Here is a 16,974-nt window from a genome sequence, read left to right as displayed (position 1 = left end):
GGTTAAATGGGACTCACTTAGTAATAAATATTGGTCGGCATTTGTTGGATCAGCCAGGTTTTATGCAGTTGTGCCGGATGACTCTATCTCTACTGGATGAACTGGTTTCAGATTCGTTACCTTTATCGTTTTTAGATTTTAACAATGTATATTGTCAGATCATTCACTTGGAGGGTGAACTTAAGTAAAATTTTACCTCACATGGAATGCTGTCAATCCCGTTTTGGTTAAGGGGGGAGACCTGCCGCCTCATAGTTCCAATGACTAATTTTCAATTTTGAACTCCAGCGAATTGCACGTTCTCCCTGTGACCATGCGGGTTTTCTCCAGGTACATCTATTTCTTCCCACTCTCCAAAGACTTGAGGTGTGGTGGGTTAATTCACCGTGAGAAATCTTTAGATGAGTGGTATAATCTGGCAGGAATTGATGGAAGTTTTTACAGGGAGAATTCATAGCGAATGGTAGACACAAAATGCTGGAGTAACTCAGCGGGTGAGGACATTTTTTTTTTTATCATTTGACAATTTCAGTGATGAACATTTTGTTTTGATTTGTACAGCAAGTAAAATGGAACAAATGTGCACAGATCCAAGAGGACTCAGGTTGGATGCCTGGTTTATTCAAAATCAGTTACCTAGATGCTGGCGGTCACACTTCAAAAATCATGCACCATGACTAAGAAGGGAAAAGCACAATGTGATTTCTGTTGGTTGATGTTGCTATGCGCATATGAACTAGCATCGGATAAAGTCCTCAGTGGCAATCCCATTGTCAAATAACTTCCAATGTCTAGGCTTGTATGTGTAACAAGCACTATTGAGATATTCCAATGACCAATGCACTATAGATAGACACCAAATGCTGGAGTAACTCAGCAAGACAGGCAGCATCTCTGGAGAGAAGGAATGGGTGATGTTTCAGGTCGCGAATCTTCTTCAGACTGAACTGAATCAGACTGAGCTGAAGAAGGATCTCGACCCGAAACGTTACCCATTCCTTCTCTCCAGACATGCAGCCTGTCCCGCTGAGTTACTCCAGCATCTTGTGTCTATCATCAGTGTATGCCAGCATCTGCAGTTACTTCCTAAACAAATGCACTGTAGCTTTGTACAAATCATTACCCAAGAAGAGGAGAATAAACATTGGAAGAAGTTGTGGAGATATAAGGGACTGTAGATGGTGGAGTCTTGAACATAAATAGGAAGTGAAGGAGCACCTCAGTGGTTCAGGCAGCATCTGCAGGGAGAGTGGATATTTCGAGTTGGGACCCTTCCACAAAAGAAGAACGGGAGGCCTGTTTAACACAAAGCAGCTTTATAAATTGTTAAATTGGAATCAAAGTTTATGCTCTAAGCTGTACTATTTCACCAGTAACCTTTGAATGTGATTTTGTACTTAATATGGTCACGTACTAGTTGCTTTTATTCAGGTGAACTTAATGACTGAAATCTTTTGCATCCAAGCGCAAAGTTGTGCATTTTGTACGTGATGTCATTCATTAATCCCCTGCTTAATTTTTAACAAACTCTGATATATCCAGTTTAATCCAACATAATTTACATTTGTTATGTGGTGTGCGAATAATTCACATACATCATTAAACACCATTCGCCGTATCTTGTGATTCTTGCCACATAATTAATGCATTAACCATATCCATTAACGTGTTGTAGCCAGATGAACAAATGCACATTAACTTGAAACCAAAGTTAATGTTCAGAAACATTTATACCTCCGTAGTCTCACTCATTTTGTTCTTCAGTTTAAATATTGTGCCATTGAAATCAGGGCCTGTTTCCATGCTGTATCCCTAATTTAAACTAAACTAAACTTATGGAAAGTGAGGTGTCCCTGTAAAGAGATTTTAAGCTATCATGGAGATGAACGCAAATGGAGAGGGTGATTGTGGAGAACAACGTGGTAATCCCAGAAAATGAAGGGGAAGGGAAGGAGGAGTAATGATAGTAAGGAGTTAGAGATGTCCCGTCATATGGAAGAGGACTATTGTTCCTTGTGCTGCTGTGACCATCATCACTGCCACATCACCAACATCAGGACCACAGACTGAGTGAGGCATCTGCAACCTGAAGATATCAGTGCGCAAAGAGGTTACGCAGAGAAGGCAGGAGAATGGAGTTAGGAGGGAGAGATAGATCAGCCATGATTGAATGGCAGAGTAGACTTGATGGGCCAAATGGCCTAATGCTACTCCTATTCCTTATGACCTTATGACAAATGACATGATCTTAGCTCACCACTGTTGGCAGTGATATTTTCAGTACATTGCAATAACCTAATTGCCATTCATAATGTCAACAAGATGCTTTGCTTGTTGTATTCAAACTTTTATTCCACTTATCATTGATAAGTAATCAATGGATGCTGGGTGTGGTGATGATTGTGAAAACTCAGGGTGGCACGGTGGCGCAGTGGTAGAGTTGCTGCCTTACAGTGCCAGGGACAAGGGTAATATCCTGATTACAGGCGCTGTCTGTATGAAGTTTGTACGTTCTCCCTGTTTTCTCCAGGTGCTCCGGTTTTCTTCCTCACTCTAAAGACGTAAAGGTTTGCAGTTAATTGGCTTTGGTAAAAATTGTAAATTGTCGCTAGTGTGTAGGATAGTGTTAGTGTACGGGGATCACTAGTTGGTGTGAACTCTTTGGATCGAATAGCCTGTTTCCTTCTCTACACAGAACTAAAAATGAAACTTCAGTTGCATGAAGTACAATGTGTAAATGGCACTCGAGTTAGGGTTATCATCTAGCTTACCAATGACTGGGACTTCAACACCAATGAGTACAAATCCTTCAAAGTGTGCAAAATGATTTTCTTTCATGATTTACACATTCAAAAATAAATGCAAGTGGGTTTAGTCTACAGAAGGAGTATCAATTTTGAGTAACTATTCAGATCAGTTACTCCTTCTGAGTTAGCACATTTATCATCCGTTGCTCGGCAGTACTGACTGAATGCTATAAACAGGGGAGGAAATAAAATTAGAATTTGATTTGGATTTTTGTTTGTCAGCACGAACAGTTCCAGTTCTCCACCTGTCAATGCATCTCAGTTCCTTAATCTTGTGTGTGCCTGTCACACTGCAGATATAGAACATAGAAACGTAAAAACATAGAAAATAGGTGCAGGAGTAGGCCATTCGGCCCTTCGAGCCAGCACCATCATTCATGGGTGATCATGCAAAATCAGTACACCGTTCCTACTTTTTCCCCTTATCCCTTGATTCCTTTAGCCCTAAGAGCTAAATCTAACCTGCTCTTGAAAACATCCAGTGAATTGGCCTCCACTGCCTTCTGTGGCAGAGAAGATTCACAACTCTCTGGGTGAAAAAGTTTTCCCTCATCTCAGTCCTAAATGGCCTACCCCTTATTCTTAAACTGTGACCCCTAGTTCTGAACTCCCCCAACATAGGGAACATTTATCCTGCATCTAGCCTGTCCAATCCCTTAAGAATTCAGGTAATAATCTGCCTCCTTGTCCTTATTCAGGTAATAATCTGCCTTCTTGTTCTAATAGAATTGTGCAGCACAGAAACGGGCCCTTTGGCCCACAATTTTGTGGTGAAGATGATGCCAAGATAATCTATTGTCCACTGCCTGCAAATGAACTATATCCCTTCATTCTCTGTATATCCATGTGTCTCTATAAAAGTCTCTAAAATGTCAAGTGGTATCTGCCTCTGCCATCACCCCTGGCCGCATTGTCCAGGCACACACCACTCTCTGTGTGCTCTCTCTCTACCCCACAGATCTCCGTTACATTTTGCCCCTTTCAACTTCAAGCTGTGCCCTCTTTGACATTTAATTCATGGGGAAAAGGTTCTGACTGTCTACCCTATCTATGCCTCTCGCAATTTTATATTCTTCTATCAGGTCTCCCTTCAACCTCCGGCATCCAGCGAAAGCAGTCCCATTCTGTCCAACCTCTCCTTGTAGCTAGTACTAGATATCATGCTTCTTACTGTTAAAGTATGAAAAAAAGCCTGTTGTTAACAACGTTGATTTTCAATAAGAGTTTCGCAAGTGTCTGCAAATCTTTCCCACCTGCAGCAATTAACCTTCAATCGATTCAGCCTTTAGCCTTTGAAACCTAAAAGTCCTGAAGCACGCAGCATTGGAGTAAGGTATTGTGCAATTCCAAAGGGCCTGTCCCACTTGGGCGACATTTTAGGCGACAGCCTAAAAAGAGGTTGTCGCGTCGTGGTCGGGTCGTGACGCGTGGTGACGCATGTAGTGACGCGCGGTAACGCGCGATGTCTCCCTGCCGCCCCAGCGGTTTGGAATGTTAAAAATCCTTGCGCAACATCTGCGTGTCCTATCATGTCGTGCGCCCTTTCGCACGATGAAGTATGGGTGACGCGTGGTGACGCACGGTCACTGCTTATGCTAAGTTATTTTGCATCACCACGCATCACTGTACGTTGTCATGTGTTATGATGCGTCACGATGCGTCGCGGCGCGTCCCCTTTTATAGGGAAGCTGGTCAATCAAATGACGTCACACGCTCCAGATGACGCAATCAGTCGTATCTTGCCATATCGTGTCACGGGTGGACGTACATTGACGCCACTTGACGGCTGTGACGTCACAGGCGCTGCCCTATGCTGCCATATGCTGTCGCATGCTGTCCTATGGTGACGCACGGTGACGCATGCCCCGTCCCATGGTAACACGTGGAAACTGATGACGCGGAGCGACGTATCTTGACGCGTCTTGTCGTACTAATGGACGATTTTCAGCCGACATCGGGCGTCAGGCACTGACGGCCGTCGTCGCCCATAAAATCACAAAGTTGGACAGACCCTTAAATGTCCAGCTTTGTTTTGTCTTACCTATTGTGATCAATGTTGCAGGAGTTCACTAGTATTGAATGAATTATATTTATTTAAAAAACGATTCTTAAAATTGCTATTTGAATCCACCTAGGCCACAAATAAATCCTAATTGCAATGTCTAACGGAATTGGAGTCAAAGGTGTCATAGATTATAGAACAGTACCGCACAAGTACAGGCCCTTCGGCCCACAATGTCTGTGTCGAACATGATACCAACACCGATTCTTACCTGCCTGCACATAATCCATATCCCTCCATTCCCTGCATATGCAAGTTTCTTAAATGCCATTGTAGTATCTGCCTCTGCCACCACCCATGGCAGCATTGTCCAGGCACACACCACTGCATTTCCTGCATATGCATAACCATATGCAGGGAACATGCATGCCTCTCCAAAAGTCTCATTAATGCCACTATTGTATCTGCTTCAACCACGACCACCTGTACCATGTGTCAGGCACCTACCACCCTCTGTGTAAAAAAACTTGTTCCGCACATCTCCTTTAAACTATGCCCCTCTCACCTTCAAGCTATGCCCTCTAGTATCTGATTTTTCCATCTTGTAAACATGGTTTCGTCTGTCTCCGTTATCTATGCCTCTCATCTATATTACTAAAAGTCTGATCTCGACCGCTTTTGGCCCACTGTGCTGTGATTTCCGAGAGAATGCCGCCGCCTACGACCGTCATTTTTGGCCACCTCGCTCAGAGCCCCCCTCCGCCTTCCTGGACTGGAGGATTTTTCCCATGGATGAAATCAGAGAGATATTAATGTTTTTAGAAAATTCACCATTCTCCTTGCTGCCCCTGCTGGAGGGAGGGACTATAAAACCAGGAAGTGGTGTGCCTCACTCAGTGTCTGCAAGATGGATGAAGCCAAAGGGTCACGTCTCTCTGAGCTCTGAATAACACTGAACACATGACTACTCAACTGTGAGTCCTCTTAATGTGGTTTGAAAATGAAAATATGGTTTGTTTGAAGTAAAAAGGCACTGCCTGCAAATGGTTGTTTGGGTGCTTTGGCTTGAAGTTAAAAGGCACTACTTACTGCAAATGGTGGCTTGGGTGCTTTGGCTTGAAGTTGTAAGGCACTACTTACTGCAAATGGTGGCTTGGGTGCTTTGGCTTGAAGTTGAAAGGCACTACTTACTACAAATGGTGGCTTGGGTTCTTTGGCTTGAAGTTGAAAGGCACTACTTACTGCAAATGGTGGTTTGGGTGCTTTGGCTTGAAGTTAAAAGGCACTACTGCAAATGCACTTACTTCCTGTTGAGTGAGTGAGCTGCCAGCAGATCATGCTTGAGGTACTGAGCTGCCACCCCAAGAACCCATACCAGCACTCCAGAAAGCCCCCCCCACTGGCCACCAATATTGGAATTGGTGGAGAGGTGGAATATTGCGTCGGGGGACCAGCCCGCCCGTGTGAACATGGGACCCAACGGGTCCCACTTAGTCTAGTAACTTTATAAACTTACATTAGATCTCCCTGCAGCCTCTGGTTTTCCAGGGAAAACAATCCAAGCCTGTCCAACCTTTCCTATTGCTTATATTCCCTAATCTAGGCATCATTTTGGTGAACTTCATCTGCACCCTTTCCAAAAGTTCCACATCTTTCCAGTAATGGGGAGTCTAGACCTGCATTCTAACCGAAGTCCAAAAAAGCTGTATCATGACTTCCTGACATTTATACTCAATGCCCTGACCTGTGAAGGCAAGCATACCATATGCACTCTATACCACTCAATCTATTTGTATTGCCACTTTCAGGGAGTTATGGACTTGGTCTCCAAAATCCTCTGCCTGAAGAAGGATCTCGACCCAAAATGTCACCCATTCCTTCTCCCCAGAAATGCTGCCTGTCCCATTGAGTTACTCCAGCTTTTTGTGTCTATCTTCCCTCTGTACATCAATGCCGTTAAGGGTCATGCCATCAATTGTATACTTTCCCCTTACATTTGACTTCCAAAGGCCCAACACCTCACATTTGCTCGGATTAAACTATCGGTTATTTTTCTACTTGTTTCTGTGGTTGATCTACATCCTGCCTTCCTCACAGTCTGCAACCCTAGCAATCTTGGTATCATCTGCAAAATTACTACAACGTTTTCATATATTTTTTATATATAAATATGAGGTCATAGCCTCAGAATTAAAGGGCACTCTTTTAGAAAGGAGTTAAGAAGGAACTTCTTTAGTCAGAGGGTGTAATCTGTGGAACTCATTGTCACAGAAGGCCAAGTCAGTGAATATCTTTGAGGCAGATATAGACAAATTCTTGATTAGAACGGGTATCAAGGGTTATGGGGAGAAGGCAGGAAAATGGGATTAGGAGGCAGAGATCAGCCATGATTGAATGGCGGAGGAGACTCGGCCTAATTCTACTCCTATAACTTGTGAACTTGAGAATATTGTTAAGGTGATCCCACATTTGGGCAAGCAATGCTTTCTTAATTAAAGATTTGCAAGTTGAATTAACCGTTGTGCAATCTTTGGCGAACGGCGCATTTCTGACCTGATTAATGAAACATATGATTGTTGGTTCTAAGAGATTTGCCAGACAGACTCCTGCAGCAATGTCCTGTAATGAGGATGATAAGATTCCTTCCAACAATGCTCTTTGTGCTGAATATCACACTACCCTCTGCAAAGTTCCCCAAGCCCCATTGAGCAGATTCATTAAGGATTTGGTGTCCCACGATAAATGTTATGTAGATGACAAGAAAGAAGGCACCAAACTCACTTAAGTAACAACAGGCATTCAGCTTACATGCACAACTCCTATTAGAAATGCTGCATTATGACCAAGCATGGTTGACTCTTCAAATGTTAATTGTGGGGATACTACACCCTTCTCCTATATGCACCTCAACAACCACACACCCCAACTATAATTAGCTTAATTTGCCCATAGAAATTTCTAGGCATTTGAGGAACCAAGTAAGTGAAAGAACTTGTGTTCAAGAAGGAACTGCAGATGCTGGAAAATCGAAGGTACACAAAAATGCTGGAGAAACTCAGCGGGTGCAGCAGCATCTATGGAGCGAAGGAAATAGGTAACATTTCGGGCCGAAACCCTTCTTCAGACTGAAGAAGGGTTTCGGCTCGAAACGTTACCTATTTCCTTCGCTCCATAGATGCTGCTGCACCCGCTGAGTTTCTCCAGCATTTTTGTGTACCAAGTGAAAGAACTTGACAGGTTTAAGCATTAGAGAGGTTGTGTCCCCTATTCTCCTGATACTGTAATTACTCTACAGTTAACAGCTCTTTGGAGACAAGCTATCTCAATATAAATTGGGTTTTGTTGGCAACCAGACACAGCTCTAACAGCTCATCCATATCTGGCAGATTTCCAAAATAAGTGTGTCGGGACAAGGGCTATTTGTTTCTGCTTTGTAACCAAATACCACAAGGTGATATGCCGCACTTACTAATAAGTATAAATAGACAATCATTTCCTAACAGACTGATTGACCCACTTGTTACTCAGCCTTGTAGTCTATTAAATAAAATAACAAACACAGCAGTTTGAAATTTAGCCTGTCCTTATTGTTTTTATTATTTGCAGTTTCTTTGAGCTTGAGTTTGTCAAAATGTATCAGAAAGCATGTAGTGAGCAATCCTTCACAAATCTTCAAGTATTTATTCTGTTCTGGGACTTGAAAACGGAAACTATTTCCTCTTCTTCTAACCTTGTCCTTTAGTTTACTTAATTATTGCCACATGTACCGAGGTACAGAGAAAAGCTTTTTGCTGCGTGCTAACCAGTCAGCGGAGGGACAATGCATGATTACAATCGAGTCATCCACAATGTACACATACATGATGAAGGGAATAACGTTTCTTGGCCAGTCTGCCGTTGACAGACGGATAAAGCTGGAGTAATTCAGCGGGACAGGCGCTGGAGAGAAAGAATGGATGATGTTTCCGGTCGAGACCCTTCTTCTGAGACAAGCTATCTCAATATAAATTGGGTTTTGTTGGCAACCAGACACAGCTCTAACAGCTCATCCATATCTGGCAGATTTCCAAATAAGTGTGTCGGGATAAGGGCTATTTGTTTCTTCTGAAGAAGGGTCTCGACCCGAAACATCACCCGTTCCTTCTCTCCAGAGGTGCTGCCTGTCCCGCTGAGTTACTCCAGCCCTTCTGTGTCTATCTTCAGTTTAAACCAGCATCTGCAGTTGCTTCCGACACATTCAGTCTGCTGTTGACCTCATCTTTTCTCTTCATCATTTCAGACTTCTCCGCCTGTGTAGTTCCTTACAACAGATTTCCCCAAAGACTGTAATGCTGGTCGGGGTGGAGGACAAGTAGTGCTGAATTGCCTCTTCTTCTACACTCTTCCCAACTATCAGTGGATTCATGTCTGTTACAGCATTGACCTCCATGATGTTTCCTGAGGAGGATGTTTTGCTGCAGGTCTTTCCAAGGCAGGGTTCTGTTCCTGGGAGCTCTTTGTAACTTGGATCATCAGCAAGTTGGAAATGCAACTGACCAGTCATATATTTAGTTAAGTCTAGTTTAGTTTAGTTTAGAGAAACAGTGTGGAAACAGGCCCTTCGGCCCACCGAGCCCACGCTGACTAACGGTCACCCTTGCACTAGTTCTATCCTACACACTAAGGAAAATTTACAGAAGTCAATTAACCAATAAACCTGCATGTATTTGGAATGTGGGTGGAAGCCGGGGCACCCAGAGAAAACCCACGTGGTCAAAGGTTTCAAAGATCAAAGCTTTCAAAGATATTTTATTGTCACGTGTACCAATTAAGGTACAATGATGTTCTTTTTTTTAAAAATTTTTTTTTTATTAGAAGTACGGTAAATTACAATAACACACAACACATATATCTTAATACATTTTTTGTACCGCTTCATTTTTTTTTTTTTTAAAGCTTTAAGAAAAAGATAGAAGTAAGGAAAGTAAAGAAGGTGCGCAAGAGTTGTGAAGTGCAAGAGAGTGTTGGGAAAAGAAAGCCCCTTAGAAAAGAAGTTAGAGAAGGAAGTAAAGTAAGAAAGTAGACCCTAGAAAAGAAAGAAAAAGAAAGTAAGGACAATCGCTCTATTATAACATTAAACTCCGCAGAAAGACTACCAACCAAGTCTGTTTTTGTTGTTTTATCTCCCAATGCCAGGTCCTGATACCATTTATTTATTTATTTATTTTTAAAATTACTATTGCACCTCATGCTTGTAATAGGTCCATAAACGTAGACCACGTCTTTTGGAATTGGTTTGCTTTACCTGCTAAGAGGAATCTCATCTCTTCCAGATGTAATGTTTCAAACATATTTGATGTCCACATTTTTATTGTTGGTGTGGGCGCATTTTTCCAGAATTTAAGTATGAGCTTTTTTCCCATTATTAGCCCGTAATTGAGTAAATTCTTCTGATACACGTTTAATTCAGGGATACCTTCCGATATCCCAAAAATGATCCATTCTGGTTTTGGTACCAGTTTTATTTTAATTAATTTTGAAAAAATATCAAATATTCCATGCCAGAATTTTTGGATTTTTGTACAAAAAACAAAAGAGTGCGCTATGGTAGCTTCTTGACACAGACATTTATCACAGATTGGTGAAACATTAGGAAAGATTTTATTTAATTTAGTTTTTGAATAATATAGTCTATGTAATGTTTTGAATTGGATAAGCGTATGTCGTACATTGATCGAGCATTTATGCACCTGTAGTAAATGATTATCCCAGCTCTCTTTTGAAATTTTTATAGCTAATTCTTGTTCCCAGTCTCTTCTAATTCCATCTGTTGTGGGTATTTCTATGTTTAAAAGGTACAATGATGTTCGTATTACCATACAGCAATACTAAAAAAAGCAACAAGCACAACTACATACTACATCTTCCTCTTTATTCTCCCGCGGTCGGGGCAGTCGAACGATCCACAGTTGGGGCGATCGAAGCCCCCACGTCAGGGCGATCGAAGCTCCCGCATCGGGGCGGTCAAACCTCCTGTGGCTTGGAGCTCCCGATGTCGGTCTCTAACCAGAGACCATGAGCTTCACGATGGTAAGTCTGCAGGCTCCCGCGGTTGGAGCTCCAAGGTTGATCCCCGACAGGGATCGCGAGCTATGCGATGGTAAGTCCGCAGGCTCACATGGTTGGAACTCCCGATGTCGATCTCCAGCAGAGGCTGCCAGCTCCTCGATGTTTGGCCTCAGTGCGGACGGAGATACGATACTGAAAAAAAAATCACATCTTCGTCGAGGTAAGAAATTTAAAAAAAAGTTTCCCCAACCCCCCCCTCCCCCATAAAACAAGCTAAAGAGCACTAAGATATACATTTAACACATACTAAAAAACAACAGAGAAGGATGGGACAGAGACTGCTGGCGAGGCAGCCATTGCTGGTGCCACTTGGTGGTTGAACAGGGAGAACGTGCAAACTCCATATAGACAGCCCCCATAGTCAGGTCTCTGGATCGATAAGGCAGCACCTCTACCACTGCGCCACTGTGCCACCTCTATTTAAATGAAAACACAGGGTAACCAAGGGCAATGTGCAGTTAAACCAGGCTGTTTACCACAACCATTCAAATATTGCCACAAATCAGATTCCCACAAACCAGATGATGACTGCAGTCCTGCTTCAGCCGTCAAATCCATCCTGATGGCCACGAACATGCTCAGTCGTACCTTTGGGCTGTACATAAGTTTGGCCTTTGTAACCTGGAGCGGAGCTGTACTGAACTCAGAATGGCAGCCTTTGCATTTTGCACTGTGACTATGATAAAATTTTGCATTCATTTCGTTCCTTTTGAAAAAAAGATAAATCTGTGGTGATTATCAATTTTGCATTACAGTTCATTGTGTGTAATACATTCAGAAATGTATGACAAGTAAGCTGTCATGTTTAATCCTACAAAAAACCATGCAGCATAGAGATAACAGTCAATATTTGCAGGTGTACAGAATCATTGAAATTCTAGTCCAGGAGGAAGCTGTTCAAGTCAATTTTTGTGTGCAAGGGGAACGTCAGTAGAGATTAAAATGAGAACGTGTTTAATTGGCAGCAGATGCAATTGGTTATTGTCAATATATATATATACCAATTGCATCTGCTTGGTTGGCAATTAAACACATAATGTATATAACATATACATCATATTTAAATATACTGTATATGGATATGTGTGTGTATGTTTGTGTGTATGTATCATAATCATAATCATACTTTGTTAGCCAAGTATGTTTTGCAACATATGAGGAATTTGATTTGCCATACAGTCATACCAATAAAAAGCAACAGACACAACATTCATTTTACCATAAACATCCACCACAGTGACTCCACCACATTCCTCAATATGATGGAAGGTGAAAAAAAAGTTCAATCTTCTTCCTTTCTTTGTCCTCGGGGGCCTCGTGCCTTCTGTTGATGGGACGATCTTGGCTCCCGTAACCGGCACTTGGGCCCTCTGCGTCGGGGCGATCAAGCTCCCGCATCGGGGATCTCAGCTCCCGGGCGCCGGGCGATCGGACACCGGGTCGGGGCTGGTCGAACCTCCTGCGACTTTAGAGCTTCCCAACATCAGTCTCTACCTGAGACTGCGAGCTCTTCAATGCTGAAATCCGCAGGCCGCTGTTGGAGCGTCGATCCCATGCAGGGATCCGATAGTAATCCCACAGCCACGCGTTGGCGCTCAAAGTCAGTCTCAAGTAAGGCCGCCTGCTCCATGATGTTAGGCCGCAGAGCGACCGGAGATACGATCCGGAAAACAATCGCATCTCTGGCAAGGTAAGAGATTGAAAAAATGTTTCCCCTGACCCCCCCACATAAAACAAACCAAAGAACATTAACACATACTTTGTAAAACACATTAAAAATAACAAAAAAGATGAAAAGACAGACAGACCGTTGGCGAGGCTGCCACACACACACACACACATATATATATATACATATATATATGCAGCCAATGACTATTCAACAAACCTTCTGCCTGAGTTGAGACTTTAAGCCATTCAATATACAGCGCAGTGTTGGCACATTGATCTTATCTTTACTCGATCTGGCTAGTGTCTGTGCCCATCGACCCATTCAGTCTCTGAAATCTGCCCTAAAACAGTGCAGGTTAGCTATGAGTAGAATGTTGCAGGTAAGTAAACCTGAAACACACTTAATTGCGAAAACGATTTGCAAACATCCAAGGTATTTTAAGTGACGGACCTGTTTTCTAATATTCATTTTTTAAACCCACATAATCGTAATTAATATGTAATAAACAGGACAATGAAAATAGCTGAAAGTGGTTGAAACATTCCAATTGGCAGGTTAGCTAGTTAACCTTGAACATTTTGGTTAATTGCTTTTAAAAAGACTGCAGCTGACATCATAATACAACCTGATTAGCCAGAAGTAGTCGAAAAGTCTCTTTTTAATTCCATTCAAATATATTTCTGGTGGTTACTAAGTAGCTCAGATTTAAATGCCGTGACCAATATATTCCATCACACTAAGAAATTTCCCATTGTATCGGAGTTCTTTAGGATATGAAGCTACCACATCAGATGACCTTGCAGCTTTTATACTGGTACAGGATGTCAATGTTGACCTCTTGCCCTTGAGCAGTAATGTATCTCTCTTCCTTCTGGCTTCATACTGTAACACTGTTGTGGATTGCCTCCTTCATGTTTTCCTTTGCAAGCAATTTTATCTGTGACTCATCCACTTTATAAACCTTTCTTGACTGAAAAGAGAAAATTGGTTGGGAATCAATTCTAAGCACATTGGTCCATGGTCAAATATCTAGAGACCTTAATTTCCCCCGAACAACCTCCCCTCCAAAAAAAAGATATCTGGTGAATTTAAATTAAAGTATTAAGACAGAATCATAATCTGGCTATGTAACTACCAATTTGTATTGAAAATTATCTGAGTTATTTAGGTTCCAAAGTATTAAGCCTTCCTTGCCTGGTCTGGGCATATTGGTGATTACAGAGCACAGCAATCTGAATGATTCTGAATAGACCCTCAAGCTTGTAAGACCAACTAAACTAAGTGGGACCCGTTGGGTCCCAGTCACACGGGAGGCCTGGTCCCCCTAACGCAACCCATTCCCCAACGCAATATTCTACCACTCACCCGTTCCCCAATGCAACCCGTTCCCACAATGCAATATTCCACCACTCACCCATAGCCCCTAACTGCGCAGGCGCGGCTCATTTCCCCTCAACCCCGTGCACTCCCTCCCCCCCCTCTTCATGTGCGGGAGGGGAGGGGGGGAGGGAAGTGGGATGTCTGGCGGGGGGTGGTGTGGGGAGGAGGGGTGTGTGTGGACGGGGAGGTGTAGGAGGGGGAGAGAAGGTGGTGTGGGGACAGGGCGGGGTTGTGGGGGAGGAGGTTGTGGGGGAGGGGGGTGTGGGGGAGGGGGGTGTGGGGGCAGGGGGGTGCTGTGAGGGCAGGGGGGGTTGTGGGGGAGGAGGTTGTGGGGGAGGAGGTTGTGGGGGCAGGGGCTGTGTGGGCGGCAGGGTGTGTGTGGGGGTCGGGGGATGTGCGTGGGGGATTATGGGGGGGTGTGGGGGGTGTTGTGGGGGCGGTGTGTGTGTGGGTGGGGGGTGGGTGTGTGTGGGGTGGTGTGCGTGGAGTGGTGTGTGTGGGGGGGAGTGGTGTGTGGGGGAGAGGGGTGTGTGGCCAGGGGTGTATGTGTGAATGGGGTGGTGTGTGTGGGCAGGGGGGTGTGTGGGGGGGAGGGGTGTGTGGGGGGGGAGGGGTGTGTGGGGAAGAGGGGTGTGTGAGAGGGAGGGAGTGAGCTCAGAGTAAAGATGGGGAAGAGCCATGGGGGAGAGGGGGGCATCATGGGGAAGGGAGGGAGGAGCCAGCGAGGGGGACCAGATGGCTGGAATTGGCAGTGCGATGGGGACTCGTAGCGGGCGGAGTAGACTTGATGCGCCAAATGGCCTAATTCTAATCCTATCCCTTATGACCTAATGATCAGTACTACAGTGGGGAGTGGAGGCTTTCTGGCAGACATTTCAAAAAGCCACTGGGAACTCCGCTTCAACTTTACATCCATTTATTTCCAGACATCATAAAAATAGTAAATGCCGTTTTGCAGGCAGTAAGAGCCTCCAACAAGAACACGCTGGCATTTTGACCAAAGGAGGAGCTGACATTTTGACCAAAGGAGGAGCAATTGTCAGGACACCAGGAGAACACTCTGTCTTTCTCCCGACAATGCCGCAGCGAAGCGATGGTCCCCAGCTGATTCCACTTGCATGAATTATTTTGACTTATGAATAGGAAGCGCTACATTTTAAAATTTGTAATTGACCTGGAATTTCAGTGTTGTTAACATTGAGAAGGACAACAGGAAAATACAAGGTGACCGTTACTTTTTATCTTTCTTACCACAGCACCCAAGGCCCTCCAGCTCATGAGTTCCTGGCATCCTATTCCCTTTACTTACACCTCTGTGCTTTTGCATTGCCTCTCATATAGGTCCAAAAACTCTCATCCCTTGGTTCTTCTACTGCTTACCTACACTAAGGTAGCCAATTAATCTACATTAGACAATTAACATAACACATCCTTGTACTGTGAGAGGAAACCAGAGAACCAAGACAAAGTCACAACGAGACCCTGGAAACTCCACATAAACAGCACTTGAGATCAGGATCTAAACCAGATTATTGGACATGCAGCGGTACTACCCACTGCATCACCTTGCTGCTTGCTCTAAATGAGAACCGTGGCGTGGTTATATGAGGTCGGATTATGTCAATACATATTCATTCCCCTGCTCCACACAGAGAAAGTGCGCACCTCTGTATCTATTTCAGAAACAAAGTTGGCAGCTGGTGAAAACACATTTAGCAGAGCCAAACGCGATTGAGTGACACGCAGCTTTGAAACTGAAACCACAGAACATTTCCCATGGACTTAGATAGCCCGGTGGCAAAGTGCCCAACTTCAGTGTGTGTATCTGATGCAATTGTAACACTCTTGCCAATAAGTTATTCAGCACTTTGAAAAATTGAAGGGGGGGAATTTTTGCGAACAAACGTAGGCACTAAATCAGCTGGAATACCGTTTAGTTTGCACTTGCCACAAAATACTAGTTTGGTAAAGGAAATCGAGCCAAAACTTGGAATGGCTATCAGGATGCTCGTTAAGCCGATAAGTCCTGGTTACGTTAATAAGGCCCTTCAGTGTTTTAGTGTCCAGCACTTCAGTTTCATAGTTTATTGTTACTTGTATCAAGGTAGAGTAAAAAGCTTTTGTGTTGCGTGCTAACCAGTCAGTGGAAAGACAATACATGATTACAATCGAGCCATTCACAGTGTACAGTTACATGATAAGGAAATAACGTTTAGTGCAAGGTAAAGCCATTAATGTTCCCGATGAGGTAGATAGTAGTTCAGGACTGCTCTCTGGTTGCAGTTCAGTTGCCTGATAACAGCTGGGAAGAAACTGTCCCTGAATCGAGAGGTGTGAGTTTTCACACTTCTATAACCTTTGCCCGATGGGAGAGGGGAGAGGAGGTGAGGGGAGAGGGGTGAGGGTGTGAGGGTGTGAGGGTGTGAGCCGAGGCAAAGTGAGGTATAAATGGTTTGTGTGATGGTTTGGGCTGTGTCCATAATTCGCTTCAATTAAGGTACGCTGATAATCAAGGGATGATGGGAGAATGCAGGTACAGGGTACTGATTCTGGATGATCAACCATGATCATATTGAATGGCGGTGCTGGCTCGAAAGGGCCGAATGGCCTACTCCTGCACCTATTGCACTCCTGCTGCACCAATGTATAGAGATGAATTCATGGCATGTGTGGGCTGCTTGGATTTGTAGAGAGCTTAATAAAAAAAAGACCAGCCTAAGGAAGTTCCTGTCAGCAGTGGAGACACTTCAGATGGAGACACAAGAGACTTCAGACCCAAAATATCGATCAACCCTTTGCTTCCACCGATGCAGATGGAGCCTTTGAGTTCGTCCAGCAGTTTGTTCTTCACTCTGGTGTTAACAACCTGCACCATGTAATGTAGTTAAGTGCCCAGTTTTATGAGTGCATTATAATGTGATCTTAATTGGACGAGAGTTATATGCTTGCTTGCTTCACAACAATGTCATAATGTCAGAGACAGACATAACTTGCGCCAGCATCTT

The 16,974-nt window shown here is 43.7% G+C and overlaps 1 protein-coding gene and 1 long non-coding RNA gene across 8 annotated transcripts in view; both read left to right on the top strand.

Annotated features, from left to right (window-relative positions):
- arid3c (AT-rich interaction domain 3C) overlaps positions 1 to 16,974 on the top strand; it is a 447,620-nt gene that overhangs the window by 143,167 nt on the left and 287,479 nt on the right. The window lies entirely within an intron of this gene.
- LOC116980319 lies at positions 9,571 to 10,705 on the top strand. The gene is made up of 2 exons (XR_004413935.1): positions 9,571 to 9,621; positions 10,644 to 10,705. It is a non-coding gene; the product is annotated as an uncharacterized LOC116980319 (long non-coding RNA).

The sequence above is a fragment of the Amblyraja radiata genome, chromosome 1 (assembly GCF_010909765.2).
Source record: "Amblyraja radiata isolate CabotCenter1 chromosome 1, sAmbRad1.1.pri, whole genome shotgun sequence".
Taxonomy (NCBI): domain Eukaryota; kingdom Metazoa; phylum Chordata; class Chondrichthyes; order Rajiformes; family Rajidae; genus Amblyraja; species Amblyraja radiata.
This window is presented reverse-complemented; position numbering and strand designations above follow the sequence as displayed.